The sequence below is a fragment of the Glycine max genome, chromosome 3 (genome assembly GCF_000004515.6).
Source record: "Glycine max cultivar Williams 82 chromosome 3, Glycine_max_v4.0, whole genome shotgun sequence".
Taxonomy (NCBI): Eukaryota; Viridiplantae; Streptophyta; class Magnoliopsida; order Fabales; family Fabaceae; genus Glycine; species Glycine max.
This window is the reverse complement of record NC_016090.4, coordinates 39,087,266-39,109,129: the sequence shown is the minus strand read 5'-3', so window position 1 is coordinate 39,109,129 and position 21,864 is coordinate 39,087,266.

The window sequence follows — 21,864 nt, the reverse complement described above, 5'->3', positions numbered from 1 at the left end:
TAATAATATGCATACATATTTATATATAATATATTTTTTATTTTCAATGTATATCTTCTTTTTTGAAATAATTTGTTTAAGATATGATTGGATTTGAAAATGTAGATAATTTTGTTCAAGATATCTCTCTGATGTGAATATTTTAATTGTTATTGTTATACATGACTTGTGTTTTATCGACAGACAAATTTTCTAAGTTAATATTTTCTTTTATCCTTAGAAATTAAACAAGATATCAATAAATTTATAACACCCACATATTCTGTAGAAACAATTAAACTCGACTCCTTAATATATATTATGTGTGTATATAGGTGCTAATAATTAAAATGAGATGATGCAGATATAGTAAAAGGGTAATATTAAATTGCATTTTATTCTATAAATACTGATGCATGTAACCCTATTTGTGTGTGAGACTATTCTCTTTAGAATTTTGATTGCTGTTGCAAGAGGCTAATTCCTTCCATTATATCAAGGCTAAGTTGATATTTATGCAATATAATGACACATATATGGTTTTCGGCTTCTTTCCTTTTCAGAAAAAAAGAATCTCGCATATTTTACACCTCAAATTTTATATTTACGCCAAACTAGTACCAAAGCTCATTGGTTTGCAACATCAATAGGGTAGGTATGACTAGCATAGACAGAGTATTTTCATTTAATTCAGAGAATGGGAGATAGTAGTGTGAAGTGTGACTAGTGTCAGTGGAGAATTCCCCAACTTTCATGGGCCCATTTGGCCATGTGACCATTTTTATTCCTTTGAAAGTCTTTTTCTTAATTTTTTTTATCTAGGTTATTTTTGTTAATTGTGACTTGTCATTGTTTTTATCTAACAATGATTTTTTATTTAGTCACCATTTAATAGAATAATTTGAATAAAAATAATCCTTACTTAATAATAAATTCATCATTTAAAATGCACAAACTAGAGAAAAAGAAGTACTAGGCTGATTTTTGTTAAAAACGTCTTCTTTAACAAACAGTGGGGTATAGTTCAGATATATCTTTTGCAGTCACTGCTAGTATAATGATGCAGTGCATATTTCTGGCCATAAAATAAACTTGTTTTTTTTTATCAGCAAAATGTAAAATAAACTTGTGTGATTCCTAGGCATGGCAACTTCAGCAATACTTCAAAAGTGGGATATTACTGCGACTCTTGGCAATTATATTGGTAAACCGTTTCTAACCATATATGTTTACCAGAATGAGTAGGCCTTCTTTACAAGTTTGTCTTGTAATTAAAACAACCTTAACTTGACAAATAAGAAAATGTGATAAATTAAGGGAGTTCATTAACAAAGGAGGTTTCCATTCTTTTTTTTGAGGTAATTTATTGAATGGTATCTTCAACTTTTGTGAGGCTTGAAACTTCAGAAAGTACCAATCTCTGTTTGTACTTTGTGCAGTCAAAGTACTTCATTAAAGGTTCGTTGGTTCATCAAATACCATTCAAAAACTGAATTTCTATTATGTAATATATCTCGTTTGTCATTTGACCGAAAACATGCTGATTTTTGTTAGCAACCCCCCCCCCCCCCCCACCCCCACCCAAAAAAAAAGGAAAAAAAAACGTGCCAAGGAATTAATTGTGTAATTTGTGTTTGTTGAAGTTGAACAATTCTTCAGGTTGGGAATATTTGAGAATTTTAAAAATATCTGTCCAGGGAATATTTGAGGATTGAAGTTTATTATTTTTGTCCAAAGATTTTATGGACGCCACTGTGTTTGGAAATTGCTACCTACACACTCCAAATTGCTTCCTGTACTTCCCATCCAGAATGGTCAGTCTCAAAGCAATATAGGAAGTGCAGAAAACAATTCTGGAAGTGCAGAAAGAAAAAAAACGCCCCACTGTGTTGCCAACCTAGTTTAGCCGGCTGCCACTTTTTGGTCCAAGGAGTTCACTTTTCTTCTTTTGGGTTCAATAGCATCCACTTTTATTAAGGAAATGATATTCACAACATCCTCTATGATATTCACACCACTTTTTTTTTGTTTTGCATAATTCCCAGTGTACCCCTCTATTCACTCTCCAAGCACCCGCTCAATCCCAGCTCCTCATCTTTTTTGTCTTTTACAAGCATTACTCTTTCTTGTCCTTCTTATCTTTTCTATGTGAGTTATTGTACTCCCATTGCTTTTTCTTCGACAACTTTCTGTTAATTTTTTTGTGTCGTCGATATGATGAAAACTAGTTTCCGATCAAGTAGCTGCCATAGGAGTGGGCCGTACGTGTAATGTTGCAGCAAGGCATTGGGTCACGGGAAGTATCTCCTGGCTCCTGGGCCCATTACGCAGTACTCAACTTATCAATTTCTTCCACATTCTTATATATTTAAGAAATGAAAAAACTGGTCATATATGTGTAAAAGTATCAACATGTCAACATGTCAGGATATTTATGTATAAAGGTCTTCTTATTATTTTAGTTTTATTAATATAACAATTGTTATATGATCATGAAAGCAAAATAAAACTATTTGAACCTATAGTTTGGTGAACCAATTCTATTTCTGTAAAACTCTGCTTTAACAAAAAAAGAGATTGAATTTGATGAATCCCACCTGTAGATACCATTAATTGGTAAAACAATTTTATTAGATATTAAATTGACAACTTGTCAACTTTCATCTTAGAAAAAAAATAAAAACTACGTACTATAAATTTTGTTGTCATTTATAGTTGAAATTAAAGTAATAGAAAATGAAAAGAAAAACTATGCATGGATACCATCATGGTAAATAATATAAGAAAGATAAAGGAAAAAAATATAAATATAATGTAATATAATGTTTTTTTATTTATCAAAAGGAGCTTTTTTTATCACAAGGAGCTAAAAGCCCAAAATATGCAAATATAATGTGATAGTATGATAAGAAAAGATAAAAAGAAATAACAAATATTATTAATATAATTAATTAAGGGGTCTAACCCAATTAGTTAAAGAATAATATATGAGTATTATAAATTTTTTAATATTGTCTTAAATTTTTTAGGATAAAAAATATATTAATATAGATAAAATGTTTGAGATATTTAATTAGATGTGCATAGAGTGCTTGAGAGAGTCTGTAGCAGTCCTCTTGTCCAAAACAAAGTTGAAATTGAAGACAAAGGTTATCGATGTCGACCTCGCCTGGGAATCTTTTATTCGAATATTTAACAAAGTTTAGGAGGAATATTCCTCTCAGCAATCACGACGGGTCTGATTTTCCTCAGCTGTTAGGAAATAACAAATGCTGCAAACATTGTTAATGAAAAACCTCGTAAATGGATCAAACTAAAAAATATGTATTTAAAGATTCGTCACCAAGGAATTAGAAATCCAGTTCTAATTCTAATAAAAATTAACGTCTTAATCAACGTCGTATATATATCTTCCTTGTCGGTAATGTGTGAAAACAGTTTTTGTGTGTTTGTTTTTTTATTGTTAAAACTATTTTTAGTTTTTGAAATCATGAATAATTTTTTTGTAAAACCAGCATAACTTATGCCTTAATACATGCAATAGTAACGATGAGTCATATTTAAGTTATGATTATAGAATAGAAGAAGAGGATGAGAGAACATTCCAACTCTTTGGTTTTTAAAATGTTTGTTTTAAAAATAATAAGTTTTAAAACTTAATAAATTAATTTTGGTTGAGACATTGACTGTTGACTAACCTAGAATTGTTTTAGAAAATAGTTCTTAAATCTAAAAAATAAGAAAGAAGTGAAACATCCATTGTATTACATTGTTTTCAAATTTTGGTACAGATTTTGATAACTGTTAAATAATTGTACTATTGATACTAGAAAATAAAGTAAAATTGTCTTTAAAAATAATTATTTAGCAGTTATTTGTACTTAATTGTTAAAAATTGATGTTTTATCAAAATCTAACTACAGATATGAAAACTGGAGGTACAAAAAGTTGGAGAAATAACGAAGAAAAGAAGAAACCAGCATCAAGGTCCAGCCCAACGTCTCGCTCAAAGTGTAGCTCGCGCTGAGCGCGACTAGAGAAGCAGGCGCTAAGCGAGGGCGTTAAGCGCGAGACTCAACTCCCATGCTAAGCGCGTAACAAGCGCTAAGCGGTCAAAACAAAAACAGAACACGCTAAGTGAGAGGATCTCGCTAAGCGCGATCAAAACGGAATAGTACGCGCTACGTGAGAGGAGCTCGCTAAGCACACAATCCAGTGGCGCTGAGCAAAGAAGGACACGCTAAGCGAGCTTACGAAAATCCAAAGTCCACTTCAACAACTATAAATAGAGAGCTAGACCAAAGGGAAACGACACACGGAGTCTCCGAGCATTCTCCCTGTTACCTAGAGCCTGAGAACTCTTCTTTAGGGAATTCTCTTCTCCCTTCCACCTTTTATTCCATCAGTTCTTATACCTCATCCATGGTAAAATCCTCAATGGTCATGAGTGGTTAAACCTCTAGTTAGGGTCTGACAGGCCTGAAAGACAAAGCGATGTATGATATACTATCACTATTTATCAATGCAATACCAGGTGTTTTCTATCCTATTATCTTTTGTGTTTATCTTTCATGCATTATTCATCTTTACATTCTTTTAGGGGTTAGGTGTTCGGCAGAAGGTAACTTTTAAATAAGATTTAAAGAAAGTATGCATGCATTAATTTTAGGGGTTAGACGCTCGACAGAGGGTAACTTCTAATAGAACAAAAAGAAAAGATATTATGAGAAAATCATTGTTAGACACAGAATGATAATTTTATGCCCATACATTTTTGCAAACATCTAGAATTCAGACTTCATGCATTTTATTTATTGAATCTTTTCAAAGACATTTGGGAGATACATAAATAAAATAGGTTTGTGTAGGATAAAATCACTTGAATTGATAAAGAAAAATCATAAAAATCATATATCCTAGGCAAATAGGATATGCTAGGTCCTAACACTTGCATTCCATTGAATTCCCTCTCTGACTACTTTGCTTTTGATTCTTTTGCTTTCCATTGCTTATAATTTTCTATTAATGTTTCCCATTCTTTTTTCTATCCCTTTTTTTTCATTATTTTTCATATAGATTGAAAAGTATCTAAGATAAATACAATACAAAATCCTTGTGAAATTCGACACTCGGACTTTTAAGACTTTATTATTTGGACATTTGGTTTGATACATTTGACAAACGGTTAACAACTAACCTAGAATTGTTTTAGAAAATAGTTCTTAAATCTAAAAAATAAGAAAGAAATGAAACATCCATTGTGTTACACTGTTTGCAAGTTTTGGTACAGATTTTAACTTGTACGATGTACGGGATAAACTGAAAATTTAAGTATTTTTAGTTGAATTTTAATTTATATGTAAAATGAGTATAAAAATTTGTTAAATAATAACAACTTTTGATCTAAATAATAAATATCAAATAAAAAAGTTTAATAGTGACAAATGAAATGATATTATCTTAAAGAGTTAAATAAGATGAAGGGAGAAGAAAAATGATCCAATTTTCTTATTAATAAAAATTAACAATTAATATTTGTTAATAAAAAATAAAAAAAACTTATTATATCCTTACAATTTCTAATTTTAATTACATTACTGCAACTTAACCAGTTTTAATTGGAGACTCAAAACAGTCAAACCCATTATATCATGAGTTTTAACAAGGAATTATATTATGTTACGTACTATTAAAATTGAAATATTTTAAATGTTTAGGAGGCCTTTTGCTGTTGTGCAGTATGACTGCATCAAATTAGCATTCCCCCTCCCCATCCCTCGTGTCATATTCAGATCTCTACTTCCTTTACTGTAATACCTTCTTTTTTTTCCTATCGATATATTGATTGGTTCTTACGTATAATAGAAGAAGAAACAAATTAAGGAGAGTCCGTCTCAAATCCTCAGCTTCAGTAGTACACTAGTACTTTGACTTCGAAAGCATGTTGGTAGAAAAAAAATATAATATACTAAAATCTAGACCGAATAAATATTAGGTTTAGTTCAGTAACTCAAAATCTTGCAGAAATTCAACAATAATTGAGAGGTGAAAATCACTGCAAAATCAGGCCCATAAAGTTGGTAGGTGTGACGTCGCATCAAAATTAGATACTCCGAACGAAAAAAAAAAATCATTTATTTATATTTATATAAATATAAATCAAGCCCACGATGTTGGTAGGAGTAATTCATATTCTAATGGAGCGAAAAAAGTTCATTTAATTCCGAGGTTATTCAGTTACAGGAAGCTGCAGGATTGAGTTCAGATGTAAATTGATGGAAATTAATGAAAAACTAGACAAATTAAGAGACTCCAATAAGTATATAATCTAGGGAGGCTTGTTGTGATCATGCTCGTTCTGCTCCCGTTATGAATTCCTCTCTGCTGGGGTTTTCTATTTGTTGGGGGAGCATTGCTCGTCAATTACATGTATACTTCGGTTGCATTAGCCATCCGTCTGATAATTGTATGGAGGTGGCTTGTTCTATAGTTTTTTTTATTATACTTTTCATATGGGCTTAATTATGTAATAAGGCTGTGAGGGGTTGGATTTATTGACTTCTGCTGATATTAGCAGGGTCAGTTTTATTACTGTTTCTCACACAAAAAATGTTTGATGGACATCTATTAATTAATTATCCAACATCTAGAAAAAGAAATAAAAATAAGAGAAAATGAGTAATAATATATAAATATCATATTATTTTAAAAACTTCATCAATATTTCTTATTTTTCTTTATTTCTTTCTTTCTATCACATCTGTAAATCTTATTTAACCTATATTTTCCTCTCATTTTTCTTTCTCTTACTAGATGTAGAGTAGCATATATATTGGATGTCAATGTAACATTTTCCTAATTTTTTCTGCACATAGCATTCAGTGAACTTCCAAATCGAAACTTGCAAGGACCAACGTTTGCACTGTGAGAGAAGAAAAGAGAGTGAGGAGTGAATGAGAAGAAAAGGATGTGACACAAGAACTAATATCAAGGGCACAATAATAAGGATGAAATAGTCAATAGGCCTAGGCTAGGTAATATATAAAATTTTGGCTCCGTTACATTCCTCTCAAATTGGAAGAGAAGAAAATTAACTATAAACGATAGAGTGTGATGAGATGGATCTTATTCCATCCCATTTTAATGGGTTCTATGTTCTATCCTAATGTACAAAATTATCTAAAAAAGTTATCTTCTCATTTCATCCCTCCATCCCACCTTTAATCCTTTACCATCAATCTAAACATAACCTTAATTAGTTTAGAGCTAGCTATGATCAAATCTCATTCCAATTTTCTAGATTGCAACAAGTTATACCATATATACTTCTTTAAAAAACAAGTTACACTATATATGATAATTTTGAATTCATTACATTCATTTTATGTTTTTTGTCAATGTTTCAGTAGATCGAGTTCAAGCTAATTTATAAATATTTTAACTAATTAATTTTCTTTCTCCTTTCAGTTATCATACATATATCGATAAATAATCTAATTCTGATAAGTGATTTACATATTTTTTTTACAACTTAATTGATCTTAAGTTCTTTAATTAAATCACAGAATTACACGTCACGTGTATGCTCATTCACCACTAGCTAAAAGTTAACATATCGATATATCCATAAATATATATCCCAAACCACGGTTTTGTTTTACTTTAGAATATCAACCAAATAGTTCTCGAGGCTTATATATTAGTAAGCTCCAAATTAACCTGCTGTAACTATCCGAAAAAAGGACCACTAATTATTCCAAAATGCCTTGATTGGTTGTGGTCTGATGATTGATTATAACCCGTGTGAATGATTTGTCAAATTATGTTGCTAGCCAATCATGATTCGATACGAATCATTCTGCAGTACCACACCAACACGGTTGCATATGTTAGTATCATCATGATCAATTCATCATATAATTCCTTATCATTATAACCAATCCAACTGGTTGGTAAACTGATATTGTCTTCCCCGTAGAAAGGGTGATGATATACTAGCTGCATTCTTATTAATCGGAGTGCACGCATATCTCGTTCTCTCCGTGACAGACTCTAGTATATATATAACCCTAATTACAGGAGCTAGCAACATTAATTGCATGGCATGTCTGTCTCAGTCTCAGTCCAGTATTTGTAATTCCTAACTTATGGATCACGGGTTCTAATTAGTATCATTCTCTGATAGAAACCCTCTGGGTCAACCTATCTCCATTATTGAGACATGAATTATATTGAGAGGTAAATTTTAATGAATAGTTTAATACCATATGTAGCCCACTTAAATAAATTATATAGCTCCAAGGCTGATATAGTTAAATCAATGATTAATTGTGAGGCCTCTATTAATTAACCTACAAAAATTCTCAAGCTTTCATTTATATTACTCCAGAAGATGGTACTTGTTAGGGTTCAAATCCACTCATGTCGGTAGTTGGTGATAATTATCAACTCGCAAGGAAGATCTCCTAGACCAAGTAATTAATTAGTGAACTAGTTTCGCGGGATGACCTTTTCCAAACATAACTAATTATTAGTCCAATCCCGATTTTTTATGCTTAATTTTTTTAGATCAAATACATAACAACGTACTTCAGGATCATTTAGATATATGTTACTAATTGGTTGGTATATGACAATTAATTTGTAGACTAATTTAATAATAACTTTGAAAATATAACGACGAAAATCATGATTAAAATAAGACACCATGACAGTTTTATTAAGTCTAGACTAGATGAAATGCGTTTGAATTTTTTAAAACTTACAAATAAAACCATAACAGTTTAAGTCTAGATGAAATGTGTTCGAATTTTTTAAAACTTACAAACAAAACCCTTCCATTAGTTCCGTATATAAGTTAAGAAAAAATATTCATCGTATGACCTTAATAATTGAAACACATGAAACTTCGAATTTTCCCATATTATTTAGATGAAAACCAACAAATTTATCCTCAATTTAGTTTTTTTATTTAAATTAATTGGTATTGTCTTTAATAAATTGAAATTAAATTAACAAACAAATTTAAGGATAAAAACTTTAGATATTTTTGTTAAAGATAATACGGATCACAAATTAAATACTATCGTATGTATTGCCATTTTGGGTTCAATTAGTGAATATAATGGTCTATAATTTGCAAATTTTTAAAACAGGGTAAAGTTGCAGTAAAAAAAAAGGGTTGAAGTTCACGAACTGATGTAAGTGTTGTTTTCCCTAAAATAATTAAATTTTATAGGGGCCAATTTTGTGTGTGAATATGTTTTTCATATTTGAAAGATAAACTAATCACATCTTAGATACTAAAATTATCCCTCTGAACAATGTAATGTCGAACGGTCAAATCCACTACATTATAAAGATTTTTTTTTACGGAGGGTAGAGCTAACAGCTAAGTTCTCTTATAATAATTTTCAATTTATTTTTTAATATTAACTAAAAATATGTTTCTTATATTAAGAATATAAAATATATTTAGTATTTTTCATTTAATAAATAAAATAGTTTATAAGAAGAATTAGAATGATTCAAATATCTCATGGGTTCATGGCCAACTGCCTAATTAAGCAATGGTCATAATCATCTTATGTTTCTAATTTTTTTTATATCATCATTTTCTTTAATTTTTTAAATAATAAATTTTACTACATTATTTATAGTTAATTTATTAGTAATATTTGTAATTTAAAAATATGCACATAGATATTATGTAGATTATTTAAGAAGTCTTATTAATCAATTAAAAATTTAAAGGAAAAATTATTTTACATTTGTGTTGAACTCAAGCAAAACAAACTGACATTTAATGGATATATATAATGTTTAAATTTCATACAAAATAGTATAATCTACGAAAAAGAAATTGATGAATGATAATGATGAACTCACACATCCAATGACGATTAACTCTTGTGGTTCTTACTAAAAAATAAAATTCTTTTAGTTTAATTATTTTGTATGCATATTAAATCAATTCATTTTCTTTTATTGTGATATTATTTGAAAAAAAAAATATAAAAACACATTTGATTTTTTATTTTAATATCAAAATTGAAAATTTTAAAACCGGGTGAATTGAAAAAATTATTACTTTAATCTTAAAAATATGTAAGTTTTAGTGGGCATTAATTTAATATTGATGGTCTTAATTTTTTTTTCCAAAATTGAATGTTTTGAAATAAATGCTAATAAAATAAGTGAATACCCTATTAGAACGATTTTTTTAAATGCATGTAATTTTTATAAAATATTATTAATAATATATACTTGTAAATATTATCACTGTTAAAATGAATTTTTTAGATATATTTTATTAAATAAATTACAATAGAGATACATGTTGAAATTAATTACAAATTTTAATTGATATTTTACAATTCAAAAAGTTTGAAGGAGAAAATGAAAATTCGAAAATTATATTAGATTATTATTCAGATATATAAAATTTGTCTAGAGTTTTTTTTTTCAAGATTGTCTAAAGTTTTTACTGCAAAATTTGTCTAAAGTTAAAAAAAAATCTTACACGGTATGCTTATGATAAAAAAAATTATATGATTTCTTATTATAAAGGAAGAAGAAAAATGCTGCAAAGGATATGATTCAAAACCAAGTTATGTAGTAAGAAGTGCATCTTTGAAAATCAAATTGAAAAAACTTAAAAATAATTTTGTAAAAGAATTTAGATTCTTATTTTTTTATCTATTAAATTATATTGGAACACATGTCACGCTAATTTTAATTGCAAATAAAATATGCAAATATATGTATCACATTGTGTACACCAAGTGCTTCGAGTATAATTATAATTTTCAGAGATTTAACTTTCAAATACTGATCCAAATTGTGACCGATCAGGCGGATACAAACAAAATTAACGGTAGAAGCAAGTTGCGTAGGCTTAATTAGACGTTTAGCCTCACCAACCAAATAATGCGAAAGTGTTACAACTATTACCCTATGTAAAAACAACAATGCATTCTATCAATAGGTCCACGTAAATGTTGTGTTCATTGGATTCGAAAAGTGACATTAATTCAATGAATTTCACATTAAAATTTTATTTAAGTATTTTAAAAACAACAATGCATTCTAAAAAAATGCGGCGAGTCTCAATTTTATTTAAGTATTTTTTTTTCTAATTCAATGAATTTCACATTAAAATTGATTAATAATATATATTCTCTTTATCGCATAATAACTGTAGTGTATGATAAAGATTCTAAAATATTATCATTTTAGTTTTTTAGTGTAATATTAGTCATTATTTTTCAATTATATCTCTTATAATATTAATGATAAATAATAAAATTTATAAATAAATTAATAATGATAAGATTAATTTTTTAAATTGTCACTTTTTTTATTTATTTATTAATTTTTCATAATCTGTAAAAAAACTTAAGATGATAAATATTATGAGACTGAAGAATATATATATATATATATATATATATATATATATATATATATATATATATATATATATATATATATATATATAAATATATATCCAATCTTGGTTTTTAAACAATTCTAAAAAAATATGGATTGGATAGTTTCTCACGTTGCTACTTCCTTCTCCCTTTTTATTCTTATTATTCTTTAATATATGTTACATTATTTATTCGCATATATTTAGCATTAGTAAATTATTTAAAATATTTTAAATTATTTAAATTTTATTTTGAATGATTTGTAATGAGTTAGACTATTCATGTAATACTTGTTGAAATGTCTCTTTTCTCATATAATAAGACTATAAAACTACTTTTCATTTAATAATCTTATTATATGTGAAAATGTTAAGGAGATATTTTTTTTTCTATATTTTCTACTAAAGGTTGGTTGGAGATGAACCCTTCTAAATTACTAAGTACACAATCTCTAATCTTATTTTTCTTATTAATTTACCATTAAATGTACCTTAATCATTTTTGGGTGAAAAAGTGTTTGTTGATGTGTATTTGCATTGATCTATTGAGTTAAGATTTTAGTCAAACATTTTTTTTAATTAAATAATATAAGTGTGTTCTTAAGTAGAAATATTTAGGATAAATGTCACTTTTGGTATTTTATGTTTTAATGTTTTTTTTACATTAAGTTTAAAATTTTATTTTGATTCTTTATGTTTTTAAAAGTTCTATTTTGATAATTTTTTCTGTATTTTTTTTAAAAATGTTAGTGTTTAGTTAAATTTTAAAATAATTATTTTAAAATAATGACAGTTAAAAATGCACACAAAAATACACATTTGGACATTAGTTTTTACCTTAGAGAAGTACAATCGCTCAATCTATTAGAAAAGTTGAAAAATACACAATTTCATGAAGATCTAATGCTAATTTTACTTGATAATGGTCGTGGTATATTGACTACGGTCGTGGTCAATCAGGAAAGTCATGGTCAACCATGAGGATCCCCGCCATTTCACACAATTTCAAGCTTCAGTGCTAGAATTCCGATAACGACCGTGGTAGGTATCACCATAATCGTAGTAAGTGTTAACTCATTGACGAGTGCACCAATTCATCCAAATAATATTTTAAAACGGTAAGACCAAGTATCGATTTCATAGAGATTTCGGTTTCACTTTGAGTTATGTATACCCAATTTTTGCACAATTAATGAATTGGTTTTAATATTTGCAATTTAGGTTATGAAAAGTAATTGAAACGAAATACACTATTCTAAGGCTATAATCAAGTGAGAAAAACAAACACTGAGAATGGTGAATGATCATGAACATAGGAATTTGAATATGTTGGGACTTTCTTACCAAAATTATTCTTGATGTAATGTTAATGGTTTTTTTCTATGTAACATTATTCTAGTTGTCACCTACACCTACTCATTTACTCTAACCATGATTCCTCACATGAAAAAGCCTAATTTTGCTAATTCCTTTCTTAATCCCTTAAGAATTAAATTAGTTAAATTGTATTATTAATGGAGGTTCATATAATAGGCTAAACAACATCATACTATTCCTAGCAATGAAGCATATATTTGGGTGATCAAACCACAAATATGAAAATAAGCACAAAAAAGATACAATGAAACTGGAATTAACATTAAATAAATAATAAGAGTTATTACATCAAGAGAGTTTGGTGGAAAGCTCCCAACAATGGGTGGTTTTAGCCTCTCATTGTCATAAGAGACTTAAATGTACAAAAGGGGTAAAAGTATAAAGAGGAACGAATGGAAGGTGGGAGTGGATGTAGATAGTGGCTCCCAATGGTGGTTTTGTCTTCCTTGCACGAGCTCTAGGGTTCTCTTTTTGTATGCCAACTGATACCGTCTTTTTCCCCATTTTTTCTCACTTAAATGCAACTTTGCTATGAGTTTTCACGATGTCATGCAATAAGTGACTAGGCGCTAAGCGCACAACGTGCGCTAAAGCGCTTTCATGTGACATCAGGTTCTCCAAACAGCTTCTTCACACTAAGAGGGATATGCCCGCTAAGCGACGTCCACGCATTAAATGAGTCTGGTGCGCTAACAGCCTTCATATTTCAAATTCTCTTCCAAGCCCTTATATGTGTTTCTACAAAACAAATACCACCAAAACAATATAAATCTAACATATAGAGCATCTACTAAACAAAAACTTAGAAGATGCCAAAATCCTAATGATTCACACAAAAACACGCAATAAAAAGGGGAGAAAGCTGATAATTCATATATATCTTAGTTACAAAATATGCTTATGCACATCGATTATTAGTGAGCATAATTAAGAAAACTATCTTTAGACGTATAATTAAAATAATTATCTTTAGGTATCTAATCAGAATATTTATCTATAGTGCACCTAATTAAAGTAATTATCTTTAGAGGTCATATTAGAATATTTATCTATAATGTGCCTAATTAAATAATTATTTTTAGAGATCATATTAGAATATTTATTTATAGTGCGTCTAATTAAAGTAATTATCTTTAGGAGTCTATAAATAAGAAGTTGAAGTTTGTACTTGGGGGATTTGAAATTCATTAGACAATTTACAAACAACAAGAGCTTTTGAGAGGAGAATTGCACTAGGAACAATTGAGGTTTGAATCTACAAGGATTTTCAATCTCTTTTCTTTCTAATGCAATATTGTATGCTGTTTAGTTATTCTATGATTATGGTTAGTTAAACCCCTTAGAACTTAGATTGTGATGTAACTATACTCGTGTACTCTAGTTTTTCTTTTTAATAAAGTTCTTTGATATTATTCAGTTAATTATATCTGTCAATCGCTTTCACTTCTATATTGTAATTAATCACTCTGGTTATTAGTTAATTATGTGTTAGTAATCATCTTCTTGTAATTAACTAACCTACAAAATGTTAGGGTTCATAAAGCTTGCACGATCAAACTAGCGACATGAATCTCCTTTTTACAAACTTCTTTGTTATTTATCCTTAATCTTAAATTAAATCTCAAATTACTAATGCATGATTGATTTAGGGGAAGAAATATTCTTAGACCTTAACCATGTGTTGATACCTAAAATACGAGGTATTAGGAAATTAATTGATAAATTAAAATATGAATTAGGAAAAAAATGGTACATGTAAAATTATAATCTAAGTCACTTTTATTCATACATATCTCTTCTTTGAAACGATTGTTTGTCTTTAATTTTATTGTCTAGATGCAAATACAAACAATCTCTAACTCAAAATTATTTAATTTATGCGATTTAGATTATTTGAGAACACAATTGATCTCTAAAACATGATATCCATACATATTTTATGCATCACCAACTATTTTTTTTAGCCAACTATTTATAAGTGACTCAACAAAAAAATTAGCATGGTTGACTGAATATGGCTCAACAAGTAAGGAAATAAATGATGCAAAGATGTGAGTTTGGCATGACAATTAGATCATTTCAAAGCAATCTCTCCTCATCTAAGTTTGGTCGAGTGTCATGAATTGCCATGAACTATAGTGGCCACCTGTAAAGATATAGATACTCAGGTCAATGGAATTTTAAGCAAAATAATAAAGTAGTAAGAACGAGTGAGTATATGTTGGAGAACTTCTAGTATTCATGGATGAGAAGTGCTGTTACCTAAGTATATATAAGATGGATAAAGGGTGATATAAAATGAGTTGGACTCAGCAGGACAACTTGTTTAACATTTTTTTCGAGAACAACCATCCCATTTTTAATTATCTATCCAGCTGAATTTGCCAAGAAAATGGGTTAGGCTAGATTGGGGCAAGTTGACCCACCAAATTCCTCCTTTTTAAGGAGAGCAAACAATGTTTTTTTTTTTTTTGCTGAAAACAAACGATGTTCTTAATTTGGAAGGTGATCAAGATTAATTTATTTACCTTTATTTATTTGATTTTATGGAATGACTTAAGGCATTAAGAGTACTATTTGAACTTTGTTTTATTTATTTAATATTTTGACTTTGTGGATAGTTGACTTTGTTTGGTTGGTGATAAGTTTCTAATTAATATGCTTTAAGTGGTGTGGTTATGACTTTTTTTTAATCTAGATTTTATTAGAATTGCTTCAGAAATGTTTGTATTATTATTATTATTATTATTATTATTATTATTATTATTATTATTATTATTATTATTATTATTATTATTATTATTATTATGGGGTTAACCTGCTAACCCATATTTAAACCCATTTAGCAAGTTTAAATATGTTACGTGATGAGAGGAACTGCTTAACTGTATTGTGCTTTTGGTAATGGCCTACTAAATTAATGGTTATTAAATATGTTCATAATATTATGTTAGATATGACATAACTAATTAACCATCCCAGTAAATAAAATAAAAACTAATTAACCATTGATAGGCCTTTCTTTTCTGGTTCCATAATTTGGCTATTGTCCTTGCCTCTGTAACTGTTATGTGTATCTCTTAATTATACCCTTTATTAATTAATACACAAGATTATTTGCCGACAAAAAATAAACTATAAAGTGGGACGAAATAGGATCTTCACCCGACGTACTTTACCAACGTACTTGTCAATATGAGTTAACTTATTATTCCTTGTTTTCACAGGTCAGTGGCAGAGCAAAGCATAAAAAAAAAATGATCTATTACCACCTCTAACAGCATCTAGGCGTTTAACATGAACCTTAATTACGAAGTCATTCCCTTAACTTTTGGGTCTTTAACAAACTCATCCCAAAACATACTTCGAGAATGTTACACATTACCTTGACCTTCCTATGCATACTGTATATTCTTTTTACGTATTCTATATTTTATAATGAAGTAGCTTAGTAATTAACTTTGTAATTATTTAAATAAAATATTATTTATTTTTAAATTCTTAAGATATTTCAACATTTATTTTATTTAATATTTTTAAATAATTAGAAAAAAATAGTAACTTATTATGTAAACATAATGTTACTCGACTTTTATTAATGTTATTGCATTATAATTTTTTTATAAATGATACCACATTATTTTCAATTAATCATCAAATACTTATTATTAATTTTTACTGATGAATATTTAAAATTCATTACACTTGCTATCATACCCAAAAAAGTATATTTTAAAATAGATTGTGTACTTCAAAAATAAATTATAAAATTAATACTATTGATGAGAAATAAACAGTTTAAATTTATAAAATAACACAATGCATCATGAATACATACAAATTTGTTTCATTGAATTTATTGCCACAAATTATTACTTATATGCTTTTAAGAATACTTTATATTTTAGAAATTGTTCCTCTTATTTTAATGTATTGAAATCCCTAGCAAATGAGAGACAGGCTACATATATATTTTTACTCCATTTTCTCCTTTCTGTTCATACAAAGCACGCATGTTTTATATAATTGTATTTTTGTCGTACCAATGATTAGTTTGTGCACAAAATTTGTTCAATAATTTTTTAACACAAACTAAATCAGTTAAGTAATTAAGATCTAATTGTTACCAAAAGGACTCCTTTTTTGTAAGTATTTTTTTTTCTCTTTCGATCAGTATGATTTAATTTATATTTTAACAAAAATTAACTAACATTGACCGGTAAAAAAAAGTGTCATTTCATTTATATTTAAGGTAAATATATAAGTATTTTTGGTGGGAATACTGAAAGATGAATTATTTTGGTTATAGAAAAAAGACGGATAATAGACTTTTGAGGTTATAAAATATTTTACTAGTTTTTATCTCATAATAAAATGATTTCATCTTTTTGGATGAAATTATATAAACTTAAAACTAATTGTCAATTCATTCTAATTAAATTATTTTGTTTCTGTATTCTTGTTATCATTTATTAATCTCGAAGGCCTGCCACTACTAAGCTTTCAATACGGTGGCGTCTTTCGTCGAGTTGTCAAACTAGTTGCTTTAGCAAATGATTAACGTACTTTGCCTTGCCCCGTGGTTCCAAAATTGTAACTAATTAATTAAGATGGGTTGGGTTTAATTCCAAACGTATATTGTTATTATATAATAAGTATGATTATATAGTTTCCTTTTAAAAATATGATGCTCGCGTTTCTTAATGATACTTGAGGTCTCTGTACGTGATTGACGATGCTTATGCTTGTAGAAATCAATTTCCTACGTTTTCAAGCTATCACAAGAATCTTTCGATGAGGTTCCGTTTTATTTTTCGTCTTCTTAGTTTATATTTTTAAATTGTACCAAATTATTAAACAGAAAATGACATAAAGTCTTAAAATGTGGGTCACGAATCATTTATCCATTTCAGAGAGCCATCGATCTCATTCTTAAATCATCAGTTATTGTATTAGTTTGTAGGTGCATTCATGAAATTCATATGAAAGTAAATTTCCTCACAATGTTACTAAAAAACTAATAAAGGACACGCTACATTAGCTTTGTTGACAAAGAGGAATACCTACTGATCCTGAGGCTAGTCTGCTGCCTTTCATAGACCATATTACCTCTTAACCAAATGACAATGATCAAATCACACATATACAACTAGAAGGAAAAAAAATGTCCTAGCTTTCATTTTCAGTTTTTCACACAATATGATGTCTGAATGCAATATCAGTTGATACACACTTTAATTAACACACTAGTTTGAACACATTCTATAACTAATTAAAATTTGTTAAAAATAACTTTTTAGTAAAATTATCCCTTATTAAATAAATTGTTTTACTGATTTTGTATTTTTCAACAATTTTAAATGAGTGGTAAAAATAAAAATGTGTTACTAACCCTTCTCATAAAAGCAGAAAAAAAATTAATGACTTATTTTCTCTAACATGAGCAAATGAGTTTTTAAAATTTACAACATATCATAGGTCACTTAACTTGGACTAATTATCAGAAACTTGAGTAGTTTGCATGGGATCATAATTTAAAATTTCATTATCATTGTTGAACTGAACATTAATCATCTCGAAATTAAGAGAACTTTTTGTTTAATTTCCATTAATGAATTTGCTTGTGGATAAAGAACATTGCTAATCAGCTATTTTTCATAGAAAGGTACACTTAACATGATCACCCAAAGGAAAACATGAAAAAGGGAGAAATTCTGTAAGTTAATCAGCGAGAGACAACAAACTATTTTGGATAGTTTTCTTCTAAAAGAAAGCATTTCAAGTTACTTTCATGGCGATAAAGTAAGGTAAAAGTAATGGAGAGTCATGAATTCCCGATCAAATCAGGCAAAATAGCAAGATTTTCAAAAAGCGTCAAATATAAACTGAACAAAATATTTCTTTTTTAAAAGTGGGTTTTGGGATTGGAGTGCGAAAAATACCATTTTTAAGGTTAAAGTTGTCGTGGAAACGCTATCTCATTAATATACGCATTCCGGTTCAACACTATCTCATCAATAGCTTTTTATTTTTTATTTTTTAAAGTATGATATTTGAATTTATAACAATATACATTATTTAAACTCCTAGCTAATCATTTTATTCTAATCTATAGACAAATGAGTTTAAATCATGGTACAAATTCAAACGTATATAATTATATCTATTTTATTGGTTATTGACAATTTAAAAAGAAAAATAAAAATTAAAGTTAGTAGTTTGACAGAAATTACAGGAGAAAGTTGTATTTCTGTCTTCCATGTAACATCTCTACTTTGTTTTGTAAGTATTTCAAAAGGTTTCAAGTCCCACATAGAATAATTTAACCTATCTTAAAAGGTAATATATATTAACATAAGTGATGAGAAGAGTTAAATTAGCTAGTTAGAGACATGAGTCTCGTGCACATGAGATAGGGTTATGTGGGTTTGATGTAGTCTCCCCCATATACAGCTAGTTTTTAGATTAATAACTTATTTGATATGCTGGTAAGTTGTAACCCCTTTGAGTCAATTTAAGTTGTGAAACATAAATCAATTTAAAATTTTAGTACATGTTTGATTTTATTTTTTTATTGGTAAATATTAAGTTATCAATTTATTTTTTTCATAATTTTTTTACTAACAAGTTAACTTTATATCTTCGCACACATTTCATTTCTAGCAATATGTTCTATTCTTTCTTATTCAAATGTGCGTCCTTTCCATCATCTCTCTTTCCATTCTCTCTACTAAGAATTATAACGCTACATTGCAACCAATGGTGTATATATATATAAAAAAAATGATTAATTTGTTTCACAATTGATATATTGGATGCAATTGGTTACCTTTAAGGAGGTGCAGTATTGTTCAAGGGTTATGCAGGGTATAAATCTGCATTACAGATGATAGAAAAACTGCTAATTACTAAATAGTGCTTCCAGTGATGTTTATTTCTTTTCTATGTAGTTTCAATATTTGGTGTGTTTTTTTTTATTAAAGATGTTTTTTTATATTATTTGTAACAAGTTTTAAATTTACTATAAACTTCAATTTAATAATATAGAAAATTTTATATGCTCCTATTTCGGATGCAGTTGCCACAAAAAAGTAGATAAATCTCTTTCTCTCTTGTCTCCCACCCCTTGTCTCTCTCTCCACTAATACTATCATATCCTCCTTTCTTTCTTCTGAATATGAATATGATCATCTGAGAATCATTGCAAGTGTAAAAGTATAACTTTCATAGAATATATGCTCTATATAATTTTCTTTTTCTTTATCTGAATATGATGTTGAGAAAAGTACATGAGAATCATACGTACTTTTTTTGCTTTAACGCGCGTGGAGCGTGGGAACTGGGAATTGTTTCAGCTGTGCCGCCTTTAGAGTGTAATAGTTAATCAACAAATTAACGTACATTATTAATTAATACTACTATAAACTACTAACAATCATGGAATAGTAATAAACTAAACGATTTGTTTGTCACGAGAATCTTAGGACAATCGTTGGAAATAGTTGTTTAAATAAAAAATAGGCTGCAAATAACATACTAACACTATTTGCGGGACCTGGGAGAAGTGATGTTGATAATGATATCCCACATGAAAGAAAATAGTAGGCCATTGAAAGTGGGAGAATGCCACGTGGGTGTGTGAGCAGCTTCATGCTTTACTTGGCTAGAATTGATTGATTACTGTTTGTGGGCTAAGCCGACACCAAAAAAAAAATAAAAAATCCTTCGAGACTGATCAATAATAATCAGCCAAGCCCCACTTCAAATTAATTGAGTGAATGATCATGTACAAAATCATGTAAGTTAGAAAATGAAATATGGTTTACTAAAGAGTTCAGTTAATACAGGGCTAGGTATATAGCTATCTAGATTCTAATTATCCAATATATATTCTGCATTTGTTCAGAGTTAACTAGCTAGCTAGCCATAACCCATATGTAATGTAACTTAAGCAAGTAAAATTAACTATATTAGTTAGCTTGCTATGCCAAAAAGACTTGAAAGACACACCTTGGAAAGAGGTAGCTAGCTATGGATGAAATTAAATTATTGGCCCTAAAGAGAGGAGAGGAATATTAAGCCGTCACTCATTCTCCAACATCCTCCTCCTCCACCCAACAAAAGTTCCATCATTAGACTAAATCCCTAACCTTCGCAATCATTTGTGTTATCTTTTCCTTTGGTAGGGATAGTCATGATTTTATTTTATAATAATAATCTTCAGCATCACGCCCTTCCCCATGACGTGTATATTCAATATGTGGCACTCATATTACAATGTGTCCTCCAACGCGTGCGCAACTCCCGTTGATTTAGGGTTTTGATTTCAAAGAAAATATATTGTGAACAAAAAAAAAAAATACTGTCGTTATATTTTGTGTCCCCTACCAAGACCCCTCAGTCATTTTCACTTTACATTTGAACCTAGCTAGCCTGTGATCAAAAGGATTTAACGAGACAAACAAATCTTGATTTAGCCACGGTTTACAAAATTTTGCTACCTCTAACTATAGCTATGAAGTAGTAACATCTATAGCCCTTCATTAATTTTTTTTTAGCTTATATCATTAATTAAGTACATTAACCGTAATAATTAGTATTTGATTGGCCCCAATGGTGAGCCCCACTTACAAAAATATCACTGTTTCTCCGACAGGGTCATATTAAACGATTAATGACCAGGTTCTCATTTTCATCAATAACTGTCTCATCGCCCATGCCACATATAACTTCACAACGGGACCACACTAATCAGTTCCCCTTTCTTGCAATGGCGAAAGAGGCCCCTCATCTGAATGTGCAAAGTGACCAATTTTGCAAGTAATCCCGGTATATCTAATATCTTCCTCGGTTAGATCACATTAATGTAAGATTCTAAGTCCTTTTTCTTCTCCCCTTTTGTCACACTCATATATACACAAAGTTGATCTTGCATAAGCTTAAATAAATGCGATAGACATAAAGAGACATAATAATTAGAAGACAGAAGATTTACACATATTCGCTAAAGAACATATATAGAACTTTGACCTGTTTATATAAACAAACAAAGTGCGTAAATATAAAGGTTTAGTGTA